At 42.3% G+C, this 23,756-nt stretch overlaps 3 non-coding genes across 3 annotated transcripts; all 3 read right to left on the reverse strand.

Annotated features, from left to right (window-relative positions):
• Positions 1-1,240: 1,240 nt before the first annotated feature.
• TRNAF-GAA (transfer RNA phenylalanine (anticodon GAA)) lies at positions 1,241-1,313 on the reverse strand. The gene has a single exon. It is a non-coding gene; the product is annotated as a tRNA-Phe (tRNA).
• A 4,013-nt stretch (positions 1,314-5,326) lies between these two features.
• Positions 5,327-5,399, reverse strand: TRNAF-GAA (transfer RNA phenylalanine (anticodon GAA)). Its single transcript has one exon. It is a non-coding gene; the product is annotated as a tRNA-Phe (tRNA).
• A 12,780-nt stretch (positions 5,400-18,179) lies between these two features.
• Positions 18,180-18,252, reverse strand: TRNAF-GAA (transfer RNA phenylalanine (anticodon GAA)). The gene has a single exon. It is a non-coding gene; the product is annotated as a tRNA-Phe (tRNA).
• Positions 18,253-23,756: the final 5,504 nt, after the last annotated feature.

Below are 23,756 nucleotides of genomic sequence, written 5' to 3' on the forward strand. Positions count from 1 at the left end.
TGATGAAAGGTTTTGATAAAGAAGAGCGTTGATTTAACTCCAAACAGCTTTTGTGACATGAAAAGCAGAAGTTGAAATTGTGCCAAAACCCGGATTGAACCAGGTACCTTTAGATCTTCAGTCTAACACTCTCCCAACTGAGCTATTTCAGCCTGCTGGTAGTTTGGGTCTTCATCCTTTCTTTTTAACTTCCCAAGAAAATAGATGCTCAACCTCATGCTAGAGCTATGTTTTAAGATGTCCTGTATCATTCATCAGTTAACGGGTGCAATAGGTAAATAGCATTTTTCGGATCCAGGTTAGGTAGCTTTTGTTTTTTACTCTGAATGGACTAGCACCATATTACACAGAGGTATTTGACCTGAGTAGGTAAGCTATGTCATCTGAATACTGAAATCTGTGTTCAAGGAGAAGTGGAAGCTGATGCAGACAAGAGTTTACTTTACAAAAAAGCATGAAATAGGAAACATTTGTAGTCGAAGCTGAATGCAAGAGAGGTGGAAGCAAATTTAGAAGGAGGACAGAAAGACAATTCTATGTTGAATTGATCATGTTGTCGATCAGTTGATCAAATATTTTGATAAATAAAGAAAGAAAAACTTGAGCTGATACCAAGAAATATTTTGTGAGAAGCAAGAAACCTCTCAGACTTTTCCGAAACCCAGCATTGAACAAGGGACTTTTAGATTTTCAATCTAACACTCTCCCAACTGAGCTATTTCATCCAGCTGGCCATTTTGGCTTTCTGTTGTATTTTTGATAATTGTTAAAGATAAATGCAGACCCTGGTCATTCTATCTGCATGTGCAGATATGTGTTAAATTGTCCAATATTATTCAGCAGCTAAATTGGTCTGATGGGTGAATTTCCTTTTTAGGAGCCAAGTTAGTTAGAAGATGTTTGTAAACTATGAATGGACTTATACTCAGACACACAGACCTATATGGCGAGGGTAGGCAAACTAGGTCATCTGACTACTAACAGTTTTGTATAAGGGGAACTGGAGGCTGATGCAGGCAAAGCTTTACTTTCAATTAAAGGAAGAATTGGGAAATAAAGGAGGCAAAGTTGAATACAAGAGAGGTGGAAGCAAGTTTGAAAGAAAGACAGAAAGTAAATAATATGTTGAATTAATTGTATTGTCGATTATCTTGATAAAAGGTTTTGATCATTATAAACAAAGTCAATATGAGTTGACTCAAAATAGTCTTTGTGGCATGCAAAGCAGAAGTTCAAAATGTGCCGAAACCCGGGATCGAACCAGGGACCTTTAGATCTTCAGTCTAACGCTCTCCCAACTGAGCTATTTCGGCCTGCCAGCAGCTATAGTATTCAGCCTCTTTTTTTGAACAATCCCAGAACAGAGATGCAGAACCTGGATTTTCAATCTGAGGTTAGAGCTCTGTTTTAATGTGTCCTGCATTGTTCAGCAGCTAACTGGTGAAATGGGTGAGTAGCGTTTTTGGGATAAATATTAGGTCGTTTTTCTTTTAAAACTCTAAGTGGACCAGCACTGTATTACACAGACGTATGTCGCCTGAGTAGGTAAGCTATGTCATCTCAATACTGACAACTTTGTTCAAGGAGAAGTGAAAGCTGATGCAGACAAGAGTTTACTTTGAAAAAAGTATAAAATAGGATAAATTCGTCATCAAAGCTGGTGGCAAGAGAGGTGGAAGCAAGTTTAGAAGGAGGACAGAAAGACAACTTTTTGTTGAAGTTATCATGTTGTTGATCAGTTGATAAAATATTTTGAGAAATAAAGAAAAAAAACACTAGAGCTGATTTCAAGAAATATTTTGCAAGAATGTAGGATCCCCTCGCACTGTGCTGAAAGTCAGGATTGAATCAGGTACCTTAAGCTCTTCAGTCTAACGATCTCCCAACTGAGATATTTCAGCCAACAAGTCCCTGTGGCCTCCTGATGTATTATTAATAATTGTAGACGATACATACAGAACCTGGTCATTCTATTTTCGTTTATAGTTATGTGTTAAAGTGTCCAGTATCATTCAGCAGGTAACTTGGTCTGATGAGTGAATATCCTTTTTAGGGGACAATGTAGGTAGAATTTTTTTTTCTAAACTCTGAATTGACTTATACTCTGAAACACAGACCTATATGGCCAGGGTGTACAAGCTATGTCATCTGACTACTGACAGTTTTGTATAAGGGGAATTGGAGGCTGATGCAGGCAAAGCTTTACTTTAAAATAAAGCAAGAAGTTGCAAATAAATGAGGCATAGTTGAATACAAGAGAGGTGGAAGCAAGTTTGAAAGGAAGACAGAAAGTAAATAATATGTTGAATTGATTGGAGTTAAATCAACGCTCTTCTTTATCAAAACCTTTTATCAATCTGATCAACAACACAAACAGCTTTTGTGACATGAAAAGCAGAAGTTGAAATTGTGCCGAAACCCGGGACTGAACCAGGGACCTTTAGATCTTCAGTCTAAGCTCTCCCAACTGAGCTATTTCAGCCTGCTGGTAGTTTGGGTCTTCATCCTTTCTTTTAAACTTCCAAAGAAAATAGATGCTCAACCTCATGCTAGAGCTATGTTTTAAGATGTCCTGTATCATTCATCAGTTAACGGGTGCAATAGGTAAATAGCATTTTTCGGATCCAGGTTAGGTAGCTTTTTTTTTTACTCTGAATGGACTAGCACCATATTACACAGAGGTATTTGGCCTGAGTAGGTAAGCTATGTCATCTGAATACTGAAATCTGTGTTCAAGGAGAAGTGGAAGCTGATGCAGACAAGAGTTTACTTTACAAAAAAGCATGAAATAGGAAACATTTGTAGTCGAAGCTGAATGCAAGAGAGGTGGAAGCAAATTTAGTAGGAGGACAGAAAGACAATTCTATGTTGAATTGATCATGTTGTCGATCAGTTGATCAAATATTTTGATAAATAAAGAAAGAAAAACTTGAGCTGATACCAAGAAATACTTTGTGAGAAGCAAGAAACCTCTCAGACTTTTCCGAAACCCAGCATTGAACAAGGGACTTTTAGATTTTCAATCTAACACTCTCCCGACTGAGCTATTTCATCCAGCTGGCCATTTTGGCTTTCTGTTGTATTTTTGATAATTGTTAAAGATAAATGCAGACCCTGGTCATTCTATCTGCATGTGCAGTTATGTGTTAAATTGTCCAATATTATTCAGCAGCTAAATTGGTCTGATGGGTGAATTTCCTTTTTAGGAGCCAAGTTAGTTAGAAGATGTTTGTAAACTATGAATGGACTTATACTCAGACACACAAACCTATATGGCGAGGGTAGGCAAACTAGGTCATCTGACTACTAACAGTTTTGTATAAGGGGAACTCGAGGCTGATGCAGGCAAAGCTTTACTTTCAATTAAAGGAATAATTGGCAAATAAAGCAGGTAAAGTTGAATACAAGAGAGGTGGAAGCAAGTTTGACAGAAAGACAGAATGTAAAAAATATGTTGAAATGGTTGTCTTATCGATCAGCTTGATAAAAGGTTTTGATCATTATAAACAACGTCAATATGAGTTGACTCCAAATAGCATTTGTGGCATGCAAAGCAGAAGTTCAAAATGTGCCTAAACCCGGGATTGAACCAGGGACCTTTAGATCTTCAGTCTACTGCTCTCCCAACTGAGCTATTTCATCCAGCTGGCAATTTTGGCTTTCTGTTGTATTTTTTATAAGTGTTAAAGATAAATGCAGAACCTGGTCACTCTATCTGCATGTGCAGTTATGTGTTAAATTGTCCAGTATTATTCAGTAGCTAAATTGGTCTGATGGGTGAATTTCCTTTTTAGGAGCCAAGTTAGTTAGATGATGTTTGTAAACTATGAATGGACTTATACTCAGAAACACAGACCTATATGGCGAGGGTCGGCAAGCTAGGTCATCTGACTACTAACAGTTTTGTATAAGGGGAACTGGAGGCTGATGCAGGCAAAGCTTTACTTTCAATTAAAGGAAGAATTGGGAAATAAAGGAGGCAAAGTTGAATACAAGAGAGGTGGAAGCAAGTTTGAAAGAAAGACAGAAAGTAAATAATATGTTGAATTAATTGTATTGTCGATTATCTTGATAAAAGGTTTTGATCATTATAAATAAAGTCAATATGAGTTGACTCAAAATAGTCTTTGTGGCATGCAAAGCAGAAGTTCAAAATGTGCCGAAACCCGGGATCAAAACAGGGACCTTTAGATCTTCAGTCTAACGCTCTCCAAACTGAGCTATTTCGGCCTGCCAGCAGCTATAGTATTCAGCCTCTTTTTTTGAACAATCCCAGAACAGAGATGCAGAACCTGGATTTTCAATCTGAGGTTAGAGCTGTGTTTTAATGTGTCCTGCATTGTTCAGCAGCTAACTGGTGAAATGGGTGAGTAGCGTTTTTGGGATAAATGTTAGGTCGTTTTTCTTTTAAAACTCTAAGTGGACCAGCACTGTATTACACAGACGTATGTCGCCTGAGTAGGTAAGCTATGTCATCTCAATACTGACAACTTTGTTCAAGGAGAAGTGAAAGCTGATGCAGACAAGAGTTTACTTTGAAAAAAGTATAAAATGGGATAAATTCGTCATCAAAGTTGATGGCAAGAGAGGTGGAAGCAAGTTTAGAAGGAGGACAGAAAGACAACTTTTTGTTGAAGTTATCATGTTGTTGATCAGTTGATAAAATATTTTGAGAAATAAAGAAAAAAAAACTAGAGCTGATTTCAAGAAATATTTTGCAAGAATGTAGGATCCCCTCGCACTGTGCTGAAAGTCAGGATTGAATCAGGTACCTTAAGCTCTTCAGTCTAACGATCTCCCAACTGAGATATTTCAGCCAACAAGTCCCTGTGGCCTCCTTATGTATTATTAATAATTGTAGACGATACATACAGAACCTGGTCATTCTATTTTCGTTTATAGTTATGTGTTAAAGTGTCCAGTATCATTCAGCAGGTAACTTGGTCTGATGAGTGAATATCCTTTTTAGGGGACAAGGTAGGTAGAATTTTTTTTTCTAAACTCTGAATTGACTTATACTCTGAAACACAGACCTATATGGCCAGGGTGTACAAGCTATGTCATCTGACTACTGACAGTTTTGTATAAGGGGAATTGGAGGCTGATGCAGGCAAAGCTTTACTTTAAAATAAAGCAAGAAGTTTCAAATAAATGAGGCATAGTTGAATACAAGAGAGGTGGAAGCAACTTTGAAAGGAAGACAGAAAGTAAATAATATGTTGAATTGATTGTGTTGTTGATCAGATTGATAAAAGGTTTTGATAAAGAAGAGCGTTGATTTAACTCCAAACAGCTTTTGTGACATGAAAAGCAGAAGTTGAAATTGTGCCAAAACCCGGGATTGAACCAGGGACCTTTAGATCTTCAGTCTAACGCTCTCCCAACTGAGCTATTTCGGCCTGCTGGAAGTTTGGGTCTTCATCCTTTCTTTTAAACTTCCCAAGAAAATAGATGCTCAACCTCATGCTAGAGCTATGTTTTAAGATGTCCTGTATCATTCATCAGTTAACGGGTGCAATAGGTAAATAGCATTTTTCGGATCCAGGTTAGGTAGCTTTTTTTTTTACTCTGAATGGACTAGCACCATATTACACAGAGGTATTTGGCCTGAGTAGGTAAGCTATGTCATCTGAATACTGAAATCTGTGTTCAAGGAGAAGTGGAAGCTGATGCAGACAAGAGTTTACTTTACAAAAAAGCATGAAATAGGAAACATTTGTAGTCAAAGCTGAATGCAAGAGAGGTGGAAGCAAATTTAGAAGGAGGACAGAAAGACAATTCTATGTTGAATTGATCATGTTGTCGATCAGTTGATCAAATATTTTGATAAATAAAGAAAGAAAAACTTGAGCTGATACCAAGAAATATTTTGTGAGAAGCAAGAAACCTCTCAGACTTTTCCGAAACCCAGCATTGAACAAGGGACTTTTAGATTTTCAATCTAACACTCGCCCAACTGAGCTATTTCATCCAGCTGGCCATTTTGGCTTTCTGTTGTATTTTTGATAATTGTTAAAGATAAATGCAGACCCTGGTCATTCTATCTGCATGTGCAGTTATGTGTTAAATTGTCCAATATTATTCAGCAGCTAAATTGGTCTGATGGGTGAATTTCCTTTTTAGGAGCCAAGTTAGTTAGAAGATGTTTGTAAACTATGAATGGACTTATACTCAGACACACAGACCTATATGGCGAGGGTAGGCAAACTAGGTCATCTGACTACTAACAGTTTTGTATAAGGGGAACTCGAGGCTGATGCAGGCAAAGCTTTACTTTCAATTAAAGGAAGAATTGGCAAATAAAGCAGGTAAAGTTGAATACAAGAGAGGTAGAAGCAAGTTTGACAGAAAGACAGAATGTAAAAAATATGTTGAAATGGTTGTCTTATCGATCAGCTTGATAAAAGGTTTTGATCATTATAAACAACGTCAATATGAGTTGACTCCAAATAGCATTTGTGGCATGCAAAGCAGAAGTTCAAAACGTGCCTAAACCCGGGATTGAACCAGGGACCTTTAGATCTTCAGTCTACTGCTCTCCCAACTGAGCTATTTCATCCAGCTGGCAATTTTGGCTTTCTGTTGTATTTTTTATAATTGTTAAAGATAAATGCAGAACCTGGTCACTCTATCTGCATGTGCAGTTATGTGTTAAATTGTCCAGTATTATTCAGTAGCTAAATTGGTCTGATGGGTGAATTTCCTTTTTAGGAGCCAAGTTAGTTAGATGATGTTTGTAAACTATGAATGGACTTATACTCAGAAACACAGACCTATATGGCGAGGGTCGGCAAGCTAGGTCATCTGACTACTAACAGTTTTGTATAAGGGGAACTCGAGGCTGATGCAGGCAAAGCTTTACTTTCAATTAAAGGAAGAATTGGGAAATAAAGGAGGCAAAGTTGAATACAAGAGAGGTGGAAGCAAGTTTGAAAGAAAGACAGAAAGTAAATAATATGTTGAATTAATTGTATTGTCGATTATCTTGATAAAAGGTTTTGATCATTATAAACAAAGTCAATATGAGTTGACTCAAAATAGTCTTTGTGGCATGCAAAGCAGAAGTTCAAAATGTGCCGAAACCCGGGATCTTTAGATCTTCAGTCTAACGCTCTCCCAACTGAGCTATTTCGGCCTGCCAGCAGCTATAGTATTCAGCCTCTTTTTTTGAACAATCCCAGAACAGAGATGCAGAACCTGGATTTTCAATCTGAGGTTAGAGCTGTGTTTTAATGTGTCCTGCATTGTTCAGCAGCTAACTGGTGAAATGGGTGAGTAGCGTTTTTGGGATAAATGTTAGGTCGTTTTTCTTTTAAAACTCTGAGTGGACCAGCACTGTATTACACAGACGTATGTCGCCTGAGTAGGTAAGCTATGTCATCTCAATACTGACAACTTTGTTCAAGGAGAAGTGAAAGCTGATGCAGACAAGAGTTTACTTTGAAAAAAGTATAAAATGGGATAAATTCGTCATCAAAGTTGATGGCAAGAGAGGTGGAAGCAAGTTTAGAAGGAGGACAGAAAGACAACTTTTTGTTGAAGTTATCATGTTGTTGATCAGTTGATAAAATATTTTGAGAAATAAAGAAAAAAAAACTAGAGCTGATTTCAAGAAATATTTTGCAAGAATGTAGGATCAACTCGCACTGTGCTGAAAGTCAGGATTGAATCAGGTACCTTAAGCTCTTCAGTCTAACGATCTCCCAACTGAGATATTTCAGCCAACAAGTCCCTGTGGCCTCCTGATGTATTATTAATAATTGTAGACGATACATACAGAACCTGGTCATTCTATTTTCGTTTATAGTTATGTGTTAAAGTGTCCAGTATCATTCAGCAGGTAACTTGGTCTGATGAGTGAATATCCTTTTTAGGGGACAAGGTAGGTAGAATTTTTTTTTCTAAACTCTGAATTGACTTATACTCTGAAACACAGACCTATATGGCCAGGGTGTACAAGCTATGTCATCTGACTACTGACAGTTTTGTATAAGGGGAATTGGAGGCTGATGCAGGCAAAGCTTTACTTTAAAATAAAGCAAGAAGTTTCAAATAAATGAGGCATAGTTGAATACAAGAGAGGTGGAAGCAACTTTGAAAGGAAGACAGAAAGTAAATAATATCTTGAATTGATTGTGTTGTTGATCAGATTGATAAAAGGTTTTGATAAAGAAGAGCGTTGATTTAACTCCAAACAGCTTTTGTGACATGAAAAGCAGAAGTTGAAATTGTGCCAAAACCCAGGATTGAACCAGGGACCTTTAGATCTTCAGTCTAACGCTCTCCCAACTGAGCTATTTCGGCCTGCTGGTAGTTTGGGTCTTCATCCTTTCTTTTAAACTTCCAAAGAAAATAGATGCTCAACCTCATGCTAGAGCTATGTTTTAAGATGTCCTGTATCATTCATCAGTTAACGGGTGCAATAGGTAAATAGCATTTTTCGGATCCAGGTTAGGTAGCTTTTGTTTTTTACTCTGAATGGACTAGCACCATATTACACAGAGGTATTTGGCCTGAGTAGGTAAGCTATGTCATCTGAATACTGAAATCTGTGTTCAAGGAGAAGTGGAAGCTGATGCAGACAAGAGTTTACTTTACAAAAAAGCATGAAATAGGAAACATTTGTAGTGGAAGCTGAATGCAAGAGAGGTGGAAGCAAATTTAGAAGGAGGACAGAAAGACAATTCTATGTTGAATTGATCATGTTGTCGATCAGTTGATCAAATATTTTGATAAATAAAGAAAGAAAAACTTGAGCTGATACCAAGAAATATTTTGTGAGAAGCAAGAAACCTCTCAGACTTTTCCGAAACCCAGCATTGAACAAGGGACTTTTAGATTTTCAATCTAACACTCGCCCAACTGAGCTATTTCATCCAGCTGGCCATTTTGGCTTTCTGTTGTATTTTTGATAATTGTTAAAGATAAATGCAGACCCTGGTCATTCTATCTGCATGTGCAGTTATGTGTTAAATTGTCCAATATTATTCAGCAGCTAAATTGGTCTGATGGGTGAATTTCCTTTTTAGGAGCCAAGTTAGTTAGAAGATGTTTGTAAACTATGAATGGACTTATACTCAGACACACAGACCTATATGGCGAGGGTAGGCAAACTAGGTCATCTGACTACTAACAGTTTTGTATAAGGGGAACTCGAGGCTGATGCAGGCAAAGCTTTACTTTCAATTAAAGGAAGAATTGGCAAATAAAGCAGGTAAAGTTGAATACAAGAGAGGTAGAAGCAAGTTTGACAGAAAGACAGAATGTAAAAAATATGTTGAAATGGTTGTCTTATCGATCAGCTTGATAAAAGGTTTTGATCATTATAAACAACGTCAATATGAGTTGACTCCAAATAGCATTTGTGGCATGCAAAGCAGAAGTTCAAAATGTGCCTAAACCCGGGATTGAACCAGGGACCTTTAGATCTTCAGTCTACTGCTCTCCCAACTGAGCTATTTCATCCAGCTGGCAATTTTGGCTTTCTGTTGTATTTTTTATAATTGTTAAAGATAAATGCAGAACCTGGTCACTCTATCTGCATGTGCAGTTATGTGTTAAATTGTCCAGTATTATTCAGTAGCTAAATTGGTCTGATGGGTGAATTTCCTTTTTAGGAGCCAAGTTAGTTAGATGATGTTTGTAAACTATGAATGGACTTATACTCAGAAACACAGACCTATATGGCGAGGGTCGGCAAGCTAGGTCATCTGACTACTAACAGTGTTGTATAAGGGGAACTCGAGGCTGATGCAGGCAAAGCTTTACTTTCAATTAAAGGAAGAATTGGGAAATAAAGGAGGCAAAGTTGAATACAAGAGAGGTGGAAGCAAGTTTGAAAGAAAGACAGAAAGTAAATAATATGTTGAATTAATTGTATTGTCGATTATCTTGATAAAAGGTTTTGATCATTATAAACAAAGTCAATATGAGTTGACTCAAAATAGTCTTTGTGGCATGCAAAGCAGAAGTTCAAAATGTGCCGAAACCCGGGATCTTTAGATCTTCAGTCTAACGCTCTCCCAACTGAGCTATTTCGGCCTGCCAGCAGCTATAGTATTCAGCCTCTTTTTTTGAACAATCCCAGAACAGAGATGCAGAACCTGGATTTTCAATCTGAGGTTAGAGCTGTGTTTTAATGTGTCCTGCATTGTTCAGCAGCTAACTGGTGAAATGGGTGAGTAGCGTTTTTGGGATAAATGTTAGGTCGTTTTTCTTTTAAAACTCTGAGTGGACCAGCACTGTATTACACAGACGTATGTCGCCTGAGTAGGTAAGCTATGTCATCTCAATACTGACAACTTTGTTCAAGGAGAAGTGAAAGCTGATGCAGACAAGAGTTTACTTTGAAAAAAGTATAAAATGGGATAAATTCGTCATCAAAGTTGATGGCAAGAGAGGTGGAAGCAAGTTTAGAAGGAGGACAGAAAGACAACTTTTTGTTGAAGTTATCATGTTGTTGATCAGTTGATAAAATATTTTGAGAAATAAAGAAAAAAAAACTAGAGCTGATTTCAAGAAATATTTTGCAAGAATGTAGGATCACCTCGCACTGTGCTGAAAGTCAGGATTGAATCAGGTACCTTAAGCTCTTCAGTCTAACGATCTCCCAACTGAGATATTTCAGCCAACAAGTCCCTGTGGCCTCCTGATGTATTATTAATAATTGTAGACGATACATACAGAACCTGGTCATTCTATTTTCGTTTATAGTTATGTGTTAAAGTGTCCAGTATCATTCAGCAGGTAACTTGGTCTGATGAGTGAATATCCTTTTTAGGGGACAAGGTAGGTAGAATTTTTTTTTCTAAACTCTGAATTGACTTATACTCTGAAACACAGACCTATATGGCCAGGGTGTACAAGCTATGTCATCTGACTACTGACAGTTTTGTATAAGGGGAATTGGAGGCTGATGCAGGCAAAGCTTTACTTTAAAATAAAGCAAGAAGTTTCAAATAAATGAGGCATAGTTGAATACAAGAGAGGTGGAAGCAACTTTGAAAGGAAGACAGAAAGTAAATAATATCTTGAATTGATTGTGTTGTTGATCAGATTGATAAAAGGTTTTGATAAAGAAGAGCGTTGATTTAACTCCAAACAGCTTTTGTGACATGAAAAGCAGAAGTTGAAATTGTGCCAAAACCCAGGATTGAACCAGGGACCTTTAGATCTTCAGTCTAACGCTCTCCCAACTGAGCTATTTCGGCCTGCTGGTAGTTTGGGTCTTCATCCTTTCTTTTAAACTTCCAAAGAAAATAGATGCTCAACCTCATGCTAGAGCTATGTTTTAAGATGTCCTGTATCATTCATCAGTTAACGGGTGCAATAGGTAAATAGCATTTTTCGGATCCAGGTTAGGTAGCTTTTGTTTTTTACTCTGAATGGACTAGCACCATATTACACAGAGGTATTTGGCCTGAGTAGGTAAGCTATGTCATCTGAATACTGAAATCTGTGTTCAAGGAGAAGTGGAAGATGATGCAGACAAGAGTTTACTTTACAAAAAAGCATGAAATAGGAAACATTTGTAGTGGAAGCTGAATGCAAGAGAGGTGGAAGCAAATTTAGAAGGAGGACAGAAAGACAATTCTATGTTGAATTGATCATGTTGTCGATCAGTTGATCAAATATTTTGATAAATAAAGAAAGAAAAACTTGAGCTGATACCAAGAAATATTTTGTGAGAAGCAAGAAACCTCTCAGACTTTTCCGAAACCCAGCATTGAACAAGGGACTTTTAGATTTTCAATCTAACACTCGCCCAACTGAGCTATTTCATCCAGCTGGCCATTTTGGCTTTCTGTTGTATTTTTGATAATTGTTAAAGATAAATGCAGACCCTGGTCATTCTATCTGCATGTGCAGTTATGTGTTAAATTGTCCAATATTATTCAGCAGCTAAATTGGTCTGATGGGTGAATTTCCTTTTTAGGAGCCAAGTTAGTTAGAAGATGTTTGTAAACTATGAATGGACTTATACTCAGACACACAGACCTATATGGCGAGGGTAGGCAAACTAGGTCATCTGACTACTAACAGTTTTGTATAAGGGGAACTCGAGGCTGATGCAGGCAAAGCTTTACTTTCAATTAAAGGAAGAATTGGCAAATAAAGCAGGTAAAGTTGAATACAAGAGAGGTGGAAGCAAGTTTGACAGAAAGACAGAATGTAAAAAATATGTTGAAATGGTTGTCTTATCGATCAGCTTGATAAAAGGTTTTGATCATTATAAACAACGTCAATATGAGTTGACTCCAAATAGCATTTGTGGCATGCAAAGCAGAAGTTCAAAATGTGCCTAAACCCGGGATTGAACCAGGGACCTTTAGATCTTCAGTCTACTGCTCTCCCAACTGAGCTATTTCATCCAGCTGGCAATTTTGGCTTTCTGTTGTATTTTTTATAATTGTTAAAGATAAATGCAGAACCTGGTCACTCTATCTGCATGTGCAGTTATGTGTTAAATTGTCCAGTATTATTCAGTAGCTAAATTGGTCTGATGGGTGAATTTCCTTTTTAGGAGCCAAGTTAGTTAGATGATGTTTGTAAACTATGAATGGACTTATACTCAGAAACACAGACCTATATGGCGAGGGTCGGCAAGCTATGTCATCTGACTACTAACAGTTTTGTATAAGGGGAACTGGAGGCTGATGCAGGCAAAGCTTTACTTTCAATTAAAGGAAGAATTGGGAAATAAAGGAGGCAAAGTTGAATACAAGAGAGGTGGAAGCAAGTTTGAAAGAAAGACAGAAAGTAAATAATATGTTGAATTAATTGTATTGTCGATTATCTTGATAAAAGGTTTTGATCATTATAAACAAAGTCAATATGAGTTGACTCAAAATAGTCTTTGTGGCATGAAAAGCAGAAGTTCAAAATGTGCCGAAACCCGGGATCTTTAGATCTTCAGTCTAACGCTCTCCCAACTGAGCTATTTCGGCCTGCCAGCAGCTATAGTATTCAGCCTCTTTTTTTGAACAATCCCAGAACAGAGATGCAGAACCTGGATTTTCAATCTGAGGTTAGAGCTGTGTTTTAATGTGTCCTGCATTGTTCAGCAGCTAACTGGTGAAATGGGTGAGTAGCGTTTTTGGGATAAATGTTAGGTCGTTTTTCTTTTAAAACTCTGAGTGGAACAGCACTGTATTACACAGACGTATGTCGCCTGAGTAGGTAAGCTATGTCATCTCAATACTGACAACTTTGTTCAAGGAGAAGTGAAAGCTGATGCAGACAAGAGTTTACTTTGAAAAAAGTATAAAATGGGATAAATTCGTCATCAAAGTTGATGGCAAGAGAGGTGGAAGCAAGTTTAGAAGGAGGACAGAAAGACAACTTTTTGTTGAAGTTATCATGTTGTTGATCAGTTGATAAAATATTTTGAGAAATAAAGAAAAAAAAACTAGAGCTGATTTCAAGAAATATTTTGCAAGAATGTAGGATCCCCTCGCACTGTGCTGAAAGTCAGGATTGAATCAGGTACCTTAAGCTCTTCAGTCTAACGATCTCCCAACTGAGATATTTCAGCCAACAAGTCCCTGTGGCCTCCTGATGTATTATTAATAATTGTAGACGATACATACAGAACCTGGTCATTCTATTTTCGTTTATAGTTATGTGTTAAAGTGTCCAGTATCATTCAGCAGGTAACTTGGTCTGATGAGTGAATATCCTTTTTAGGGGACAAGGTAGGTAGAATTTTTTTTTCTAAACTCTGAATTGACTTATACTCTGAAACACAGACCTATATGGCCAGGGTGTACAAGCTATGTCATCTGACTACTGACAGTTTTGTATAAGGGGAATTGGAGGCTGATGCAGGCAAAGCTTTACTTTAAAATAAAGCAAGAAGTTTCAAATAAATGAGGCATAGTTGAATACAAGAGAGGTGGAAGCAAATTTGAAAGGAAGACAGAAAGTAAATAATATGTTGAATTGATTGTGTTGTTGATCAGATTGATAAAAGGTTTTGATAAAGAAGAGCGTTGATTTAACTCCAAACAGCTTTTGTGACATGAAAAGCAGAAGTTGAAATTGTGCCAAAACCCAGGATTGAACCAGGGACCTTTAGATCTTCAGTCTAACGCTCTCCCAACTGAGCTATTTCGGCCTGCTGGTAGTTTGGGTCTTCATCCTTTCTTTTAAACTTCCCAAGAAAATAGATGCTCAACCTCATGCTAGAGCTATGTTTTAAGATGTCCTGTATCATTCATCAGTTAACGGGTGCAATAGGTAAATAGCATTTTTCGGATCCAGGTTAGGTAGCTTTTTTTTTTACTCTGAATGGACTAGCACCATATTACACAGAGGTATTTGGCCTGAGTAGGTAAGCTATGTCATCTGAATACTGAAATCTGTGTTCAAGGAGAAGTGGAAGCTGATGCAGACAAGAGTTTACTTTACAAAAAAGCATGAAATAGGAAACATTTGTAGTCGAAGCTGAATGCAAGAGAGGTGGAAGCAAATTTAGAAGGAGGACAGAAAGACAATTCTATGTTGAATTGATCATGTTGTCGATCAGTTGATCAAATATTTTGATAAATAAAGAAAGAAAAACTTGAGCTGATACCAAGAAATATTTTGTGAGAAGCAAGAAACCTCTCAGACTTTTCCGAAACCCAGCATTGAACAAGGGACTTTTAGATTTTCAATCTAACACTCGCCCAACTGAGCTATTTCATCCAGCTGGCCATTTTGGCTTTCTGTTGTATTTTTGATAATTGTTAAAGATAAATGCAGACCCTGGTCATTCTATCTGCATGTGCAGTTATGTGTTAAATTGTCCAATATTATTCAGCAGCTAAATTGGTCTGATGGGTGAATTTCCTTTTTAGGAGCCAAGTTAGTTAGAAGATGTTTGTAAACTATGAATGGACTTATACTCAGACACACAGACCTATATGGCGAGGGTAGGCAAACTAGGTCATCTGACTACTAACAGTTTTGTATAAGGGGAACTCGAGGCTGATGCAGGCAAAGCTTTACTTTCAATTAAAGGAAGAATTGGCAAATAAAGCAGGTAAAGTTGAATACAAGAGAGGTAGAAGCAAGTTTGACAGAAAGACAGAATGTAAAAAATATGTTGAAATGGTTGTCTTATCGATCAGCTTGATAAAAGGTTTTGATCATTATAAACAACGTCAATATGAGTTGACTCCAAATAGCATTTGTGGCATGCAAAGCAGAAGTTCAAAATGTGCCTAAACCCAGGATTGAACCAGGGATCTTTAGATCGTCAGTCTACTGCTCTCCCAACTGAGCTATTTCATCCAGCTGGCAATTTTGGCTTTCTGTTGTATTTTTTCTAATTGTTAAAGATAAATGCAGAACCTGGTCACTCTATCTGCATGTGCAGTTATGTGTTAAATTGTCCAGTATTATTCAGTAGCTAAATTGGTCTGATGGGTGAATTTCCTTTTTAGGTGCCAAGTTAGTTAGATGATGTTTGTAAACTATGAATGGACTTATACTCAGAAACACAGACCTATATGGCGAGGGTCGGCAAGCTAGGTCATCTGACTAATAACAGTTTTGTATAAGGGGAACTCGAGGCTGATGCAGGCAAAGCTTTACTTTCAATTAAAGGAAGAATTGGGAAATAAAGGAGGCAAAGTTGAATACAAGAGAGGTGGAAGCAAGTTTGAAAGAAAGACAGAAAGTAAATAATATGTTGAATTAATTGTATTGTCGATTATCTTGATAAAAGGTTTTGATCATTATAAACAAAGTCAATATGAGTTGACTCAAAATAGTCTTTGTGGCATTCAAAGCAGAAGTTCAAAATGTGCCGAAACCCGGGATCTTTAGATCTTCAGTCTAACGCTCTCCCAACTGAGCTATTTCGGCCTGCCAGCAGCTATAGTATTCAGCCTCTTTTTTTGAACAATCCCAGAACAGAGATGCAGAACCTGGATTTTCAATCTGAGGTTAGAGCTGTGTTTTAATGTGTCCTGCATTGTTCAGCAGCTAACTGGTGAAATGGGTGAGTAGCGTTTTTGGGATAAATGTTAGGTCGTTTTTCTTTTAAAACTCTGAGTGGACCAGCACTGTATTACACAGACGTATGTCGCCTGAGTAGGTAAGCTATGTCATCTCAATACTGACAACTTTGTTCAAGGAGAAGTGAAAGCTGATGCAGACAAGAGTTTACTTTGAAAAAAGTATAAAATGGGATAAATTCGTCATCAAAGTTGATGGCAAGAGAGGTGGAAGCAAGTTTAGAAGGAGGACAGAAAGACAACTTTTTGTTGAAGTTATCATGTTGTTGATAAAATATTTTGAGAAATAAAGAAAAAAAAACTAGAGCTGATTTCAAGAAATATTTTGCAAGAATGTAGGATCCCCTCGCACTGTGCTGAAAGTCAGGATTTATTTATTATTTATTGAACTTATATTGCGCGCAGCTACCCGCAGTGGGTTTCCCGGCGCCAGGGATAGACTGGAGGAGAAATCGGAAGACAAGTGGTTGCAAGGGGGAGACATTAGACTGGAGGAATCTGGAACTAGAACAGAAGGGTCTTCAGTTTTTTGCGGAAAGCCAGAAGACTGGGTTCTGTTTTAAGCGCCAATGGGAGAGCATTCCACATCTTGGGGCCCAGATATGCGAATGAACGGCCTCCCATTTTTGCCAATCGGGTTCTGGGAATCACAAAATTGCCACTGTTGGATGATCTCAAGAGGCGGCCAGGCTGATATGGCTGCGCAAGATTGTGCAAGTAGGCTGGAGCGGAGCCTTGGCGAATTTTAAAGAGGATGCACAAAGTTTTGAAGGCCACTCGATCCGAGATTTTTAACCAATGGAGGTCACGTAGAGCCTGCATTGCGGACATTCTCCTTGGGACATTACGCAGCAGGCGGGCGGCTGAGTTTTGTACGACCTGGAGTTTATTAATTGTAGCTTTATCTGCTCCTAGATAAAGCACATTGCCATAGTCGATATGGGACATCACAAGGGCCTGTACGACAGTTCTACGAGTGGACTCAGGCAGCATCCATATGATCTTTTGCAACCAGCGAAGGGTGTTAAAGCAGATCGCAGCGACCCTAGTTGCCTGCTGCCTCATCGAGAGTTTGTCGTCGATTAGGACACCGAGGTTGCGAGCAACAGGCACGGGGGTAGGCAGAGGACCCATGTCACTGGGCCAATGTCGTGGACCCCAGAGATCTTTTTGTTTGCCTAGTATGATCACCTCGGTCTTATCTCCATTGAGCTTTAACAGATGCATTTGCATCCAGGCTGCAACGCGAGAGAGGCCGATTTTGAGGGCAGAGGTGTCCTGAGCCCTGCTGCTAGACAAAGAGAACACAATCTGCGTGTCGTCTGCGTATGAGTATATAGACAGACCGGCGTCCTCTACGATGGAAGCAAGTGGTCGGATGTAAATATTAAACAACAGAGGGCTCAATATAGACCCTTGGGGGACGCCGTAGGCAGAGGAATGAATCGCAGATTCCGCTTTGTTTGAGAAAACCTGAAAGGTGCGCTCATTAAGAAATGAGGACACCCAGGCAAGCGCAGATCCAGCAACACCGAGGGAACCGAGAGACTCCAGTAGGATGGAGTGGGACACGGTATCGAAAGCAGCGCTTAAGTCAAGATTGAAGGATTGAATCAGGTACCTTAAGCTCTTCAGTCTAACGATCTCCCAACTGAGATATTTCAGCCAACAAGTCCCTGTGGCCTCCTGATGTATTATTAATAATTGTAGACGATACATACAGAACCTGGTCATTCTATTTTCGTTTATAGTTATGTGTTAAAGTGTCCAGTATCATTCAGCAGGTAACTTGGTCTGATGAGTGAATATCCTTTTTAGGGGACAAGGTAGGTAGAATTTTTTTTTCTAAACTCTGAATTGACTTATACTCTGAAACACAGACCTATATGGCCAGGGTGTACAAGCTATGTCATCTGACTACTGACAGTTTTGTATAAGGGGAATTGGAGGCTGATGCAGGCAAAGCTTTACTTTAAAATAAAGCAAGAAGTTTCAAATAAATGAGGCATAGTTGAATACAAGAGAGGTGGAAGCAACTTTGAAAGGAAGACAGAAAGTAAATAATATCTTGAATTGATTGTGTTGTTGATCAGATTGATAAAAGGTTTTGATAAAGAAGAGCGTTGATTTAACTCCAAACAGCTTTTGTGACATGAAAAGCAGAAGTTGAAATTGTGCCAAAACCCGGGATTGAACCAGGGACCTTTAGATCTTCAGTCTAACGCTCTCCCAACTGAGCTATTTCGGCCTGCTGGTAGTTTGGGTCTTCATCCTTTCTTTTAAACTTCCCAAGAAAATAGATGCTCAACCTCATGCTAGAGCTATGTTTTAAGATGTCCTGTATCATTCATCAGTTAACGGGTGCAATAGGTAAATAGCATTTTTCGGATCCAGGTTAGGTAGCTTTTTTTTTTACTCTGAATGGACTAGCACCATATTACACAGAGGTATTTGGCCTGAGTAGGTAAGCTATGTCATCTGAATACTGAAATCTGTGTTCAAGGAGAAGTGGAAGCTGATGCAGACTAGAGTTTACTTTACAAAAAAGCATGAAATAGGAAACATTTGTAGTCGAAGCTGAATGCAAGAGAGGTGGAAGCAAATTTAGAAGGAGGACAGAAAGACAATTCTATGTTGAATTGATCATGTTGTCGATCAGTTGATCAAATATTTTGATAAATAAAGAAAGAAAAACTTGAGCTGATACCAAGAAATATTTTGTGAGAAGCAAGAAACCTCTCAGACTTTTCCGAAACCCAGCATTGAACAAGGGACTTTTAGATTTTCAATCTAACACTCTCCCAACTGAGCTATTTCATCCAGCTGGCCATTTTGGCTTTCTGTTGTATTTTTGATAATTGTTAAAGATAAATGCAGACCCTGGTCATTCTATCTGCATGTGCAGTTATGTGTTAAATTGTCCAATATTATTCAGCAGCTAAATTGGTCTGATGGGTGAATTTCCTTTTTAGGAGCCAAGTTAGTTAGAAGATGTTTGTAAACTATGAATGGACTTATACTCAGACACACAGACCTATATGGCGAGGGTAGGCAAACTAGGTCATCTGACTACTAACAGTTTTGTATAAGGGGAACTCGAGGCTGATGCAGGCAAAGCTTTACTTTCAATTAAAGGAAGAATTGGCAAATAAAGCAGGTAAAGTTGAATACAAGAGAGGTGGAAGCAAGTTTGACAGAAAGACAGAATGTAAAAAATATGTTGAAATGGTTGTCTTATCGATCAGCTTGATAAAAGGTTTTGATCATTATAAACAACGTCAATATGAGTTGACTCCAAATAGCATTTGTGGCATGCAAAGCAGAAGTTCAAAATGTGCCTAAACCCGGGATTGAACCAGGGACCTTTAGATCTTCAGTCTACTGCTCTCCCAACTGAGCTATTTCATCCAGCTGGCAATTTTGGCTTTCTGTTGTATTTTTTATAATTGTTAAAGATAAATCCAGAACCTGGTCACTCTATCTGCATGTGCAGTTATGTGTTAAATTGTCCAGTATTATTCAGTAGCTAAATTGGTCTGATGGGTGAATTTCCTTTTTAGGAGCCAAGTTAGTTAGATGATGTTTGTAAACTATGAATGGACTTATACTCAGAAACACAGACCTATATGGCGAGGGTCGGCAAGCTAGGTCATCTGACTACTAACAGTGTTGTATAAGGGGAACTCGAGGCTGATGCAGGCAAAGCTTTACTTTCAATTAAAGGAAGAATTGGGAAATAAAGGAGGCAAAGTTGAATACAAGAGAGGTGGAAGCAAGTTTGAAAGAAAGACAGAAAGTAAATAATATGTTGAATTAATTGTATTGTCGATTATCTTGATAAAAGGTTTTGATCATTATAAACAAAGTCAATATGAGTTGACTCAAAATAGGGGGCGTGGCTTGGCAGCCGACGGGCATGGACGCGTGAGCGACGAGCTCCGCATCCAGCCCAGCCATAAATCCTGAAACGAGTGTCCCCCGGGCGGTTTGACGCTCCCGGAGGGCTCCCCCTGCCACCTCGGGACCCCTGGAGCAGTCAGACGGAGCGGACCGCGGCGCAGGGGGCGGACGCAGCGACGAAAAGGTGACGGAGGCGGGCGGCCGCCGGCCATCTTAGGCGGCCTCTGAGGGGACGGGAAGCAGCGGCCCACAGTGCAGGCGGAGCGGGCCGGAAGTGAGGCTGCATCGGCCGCGAGCGCCGGAAGTGCCGGCCTGGTCCTGCTGGAGAGTGGCGGCGGGGATCACCATCGGTGCGAAGCTTGGGGCTGAGGGGCCAGCAGTAGAGAGTGACCTAGAGGCGGTGGCTGCATAACGGAGCAGTGGCGACACGGCGGAAGGCTCTGGGCTGGTGTCGGCGACGGAGGACCTGGGCCTGGGGCGCCCGCAGCGAGACGCCACATGCTAGGTGGACCAACGCGGTGGGTGCAGTGACCCCTTGGTGGTAGCGGCTTGACTGCCCACAGGCAGCGGACGGGCGGTTCTGGCCCCTGGGTGGAGCGACGACCCCGACGCCCCTCGGAGGACGGGGGAGAGGGCCGGACGCGGCCCGGGGCTCAGCGGCTCTAGCGGCGACTGGTGGCCCCCCCGTTGAGGAGCCTGGTGAGCAGAAGGAGGGCGCTGGTCTCCCGGTGGACTGCAGACACGGTGGAGCGGGCCCCTGGGGCCGACGAGGGGGTGCGCTGCCCGCAGGTCTGGGGAGCAGCCCGGAGGCCGCCTGGGGAGAGCCGATCGGACGCACCGCCTGGTCAGGAGCATGGTCAAGCCACGACTCAAGCCGGGAGGGCAGTCGGTGGAGTCGGCGGGGGACCCTGCCGATGGCGGCAGGGGTGGCGCTGGCGCCGAATCTGCGGCGGGCCTACAGCAGCGACAGCTTGACCAGATCTTGCAGGCCATAGCGGACACAAAAACGGCGCTGCAGAATGATATCGCCCAGGTATCCTCGGACCTGGGGCTGCTCCGGGCGGATCACAGGAAGCTGGTGGACAGGGTCAAGACCACAGAGGACAGGATGGACCGGGTGGAGCCAGCGCAGAAGGTATTGGAGGATCAGACGGCAGATCTCCTACGGCGAGTGGTGACTTTGGAGAAGAGGGCCGAGGATGCTGAAGGGCGCAACCGCCGCAATAACATTCGCGTAGTCGGGCTACCGGAAAAGATCGAAGGGGGAGATATGATAACCTACCTGGAGACCTGGCTGCAGGAGGTGGTGGCGCCCGAGGGACTCACGCGGTTCTTTACTCTGGAGAGGGCGCATAGGGTACCGGCCCGCCCCCCGGACCCGGGCAGGCCGCCCCGGCCGGTGGTGGCCCGACTGCTGCATTACAAAGACCGGGACATTATCCTTCAGAGGGCCAGAACTTCGGGACCTTATCAGGTAGAGAACGCTCGGGTCTCTATTTACCCGGATTACCCCATGGAGGTGCAGCGCAGACATACCTCATTCCTGGCGGTGAAGAAAGCACTGCGGGAAGAGGGGCTGCAATACTCTTTGTTGTTCCCGGCCCGTCTCCGAGTGGTGATGGATGGGGAAGCGGCCTTCTTCACTGACCCTGCAGCAGCCTGGAGTTGGTTGGAGTCGGCCAGGCCCCGAGCGACGGCGCATGATGCTGGAGAGGGGCCACGGGGTACTCCGACGAAGGCCCGTCGCACCAGACGCAACAGGGCAAGGACAGTGGGGGCCCGATCTCCGGGTGCGTCCCAGACGGCACTGGAGAGGCGAGCCGCGCTGAGGGCGGTCTCTGTGATCTCCGGGGCCACGGCCTCCCAGCCCAGCGAGGATTCGGGCTCTGGGAAGGGCACGGAGGACTCCCAATCGGATGGCGCTGTCGACGAAGTGGAGGAGCTGCCAGATGTTACCCCGGGGACGGCAGATGGAATGTTGGACGCTTGAAGGTTTGGGGAGTGCTTGGGCCCTGAACTATGGGACTTGGGTTGGGAGGACTGGGTACGTGTGGAAAGGGACACTGCTTCGGGCTCACTGGGGCCTACGGAGGGCCGAATAGCGGGTGGCGCCCATGGCTGGACGGTCTGGAGATTCTGGGGGACCCCGGGGGTGGGGGTGGGGGAGCCTGCGGGGGATGGACTGCTGGGGGGGGTGACATTGATGGAGTCTGGGCATGGATGCTTTGGGGAGGACCACTGTCCACCCGTCAGGCGTAGAGTCACCACCTCAACCTCACGGACATAGTGAGACTCTGGTGGCTACCAGAGTATTTGGTTTCTGTTTGGGGGAGTATTTGGATGGGTGACTACGGTTTAGAGCCTGTTCTGGGGAGGGGTGGGGATTCGGGGAGTTGGGGTGTTTTAGGGAGTCAAGGGATTGTCAGTGTGCCTCGGAGGGGTAGGAAGGGATGGTTGATCCGACGATGGGATGGGGACCCCCCTTGAATTGAGAATTGTGACTTGGAATGTGAGAGGGCTCACCTCTATGGTGAAGAGACATAAAATCCATGCATATTTAGTGCGGAGAGGGGTCCAGGTAGCCTTCCTTCAGGAGACCCACTTAGATAAAGAGGAGGGGAAGGCATTGCAGCGGCGCTGGCGGGGCCAACTATACTACACCACCTTCTCGAGGTTTGCTCGGGGGGCTCTGATCTGGGTGAGAGCAGGTGTCCCTTTCCAATCCCTGATGACATTGGTGGACCCGGAGGGCAGGTTTGTAGCAGTGCAGGGGCGGCTGGATGGGAGGGACTTGAGCATGTGTAGCGTATATGCCCCTAATGTAGACCAGGCGGCGTTTTTCTCTAGGCTGTCAGGGCAGTTGGCGGCGTATTTGACGGGGCCGGTTGTGCTGGGAGGGGACTTTAATTCTGTCACGGATGTGGAGTTGGATAGATCCCACCCCCCCTGGCACAGTCGGCGGTGCGTCGGGTGGCCACTGCTCGGAGTAGCTGGCAGGGCACCTGGGGTCTGGTGGATACCTGGCGTGCTCGTCACCCGCTGGACAGGGATTACTCATTCTACTCTGCCCCCCATGAGCTGTATGTCAGATTGGATGGTATATTGTGCTCCTCGGACGTCCAACCGCTGATGCGACATAGTGAGTATCTAGCGAAAACTCTCTCGGATCATAACCCCTGTCTGGGGGTGTTGCAGTGGTCCAGGCAGCGGCAAGCTATTCCCACATGGCGTCTTAACCCCCTGCTCCTGGAGGACCCGGTCTTCCGGGCTGAGGTTAGCGACTGCTTAACACAATATTTCGAGCGAAACTCGGGTACGACGGCAAGCCGGGCGACGGAATGGGACGCGCTCAAGGCGGTGGTCAGGGGGGTCTGCATCTCGTCCACGGCTGGGGTGAGGAAGTCGCTGCTGAAGGAGGTGGAGGGGGCGGAAGCCCTGCTGCGGGCGGCGGAACAGGCGCATCAGTCGGGGACCGGAGAGCTGGCTGCGGTCGCTGAGGCGCGCGAGGCGGTGGCAGTGCAGGTGGAGAGGCTCCGCTGCTTTGACCATAAAGGCTACCTAATGAGAGCGCACGCGGAGCGTGATAAGGTGGGATCCCTCTTGGCTTGGTTGGCGAACCCGGCGGCCCGGGGGGAACCGATACTGGCCCTGGCTGACGCGGGGGGCGCCCCGGTGTATTCCCAGAAGGGGATAAATCAGCAGTTCGCTGGTTATTATGCTGGGTTATACGACAGCACCATGGCGGGGGAGCCGGAGGGCCTAGTGGACTTCTTATTGGAGGCCCGCCTGCCTCGCCTAGACCCGGAGGTGGGGAAAGAACTTGGCGGTGCCATTTCGCTGGGTGAAATTCGG

Source organism: Triturus cristatus, chromosome 8, assembly GCF_964204655.1.
Source record: "Triturus cristatus chromosome 8, aTriCri1.1, whole genome shotgun sequence".
In the NCBI taxonomy this organism is placed as follows: Eukaryota; Metazoa; Chordata; class Amphibia; order Caudata; family Salamandridae; genus Triturus; species Triturus cristatus.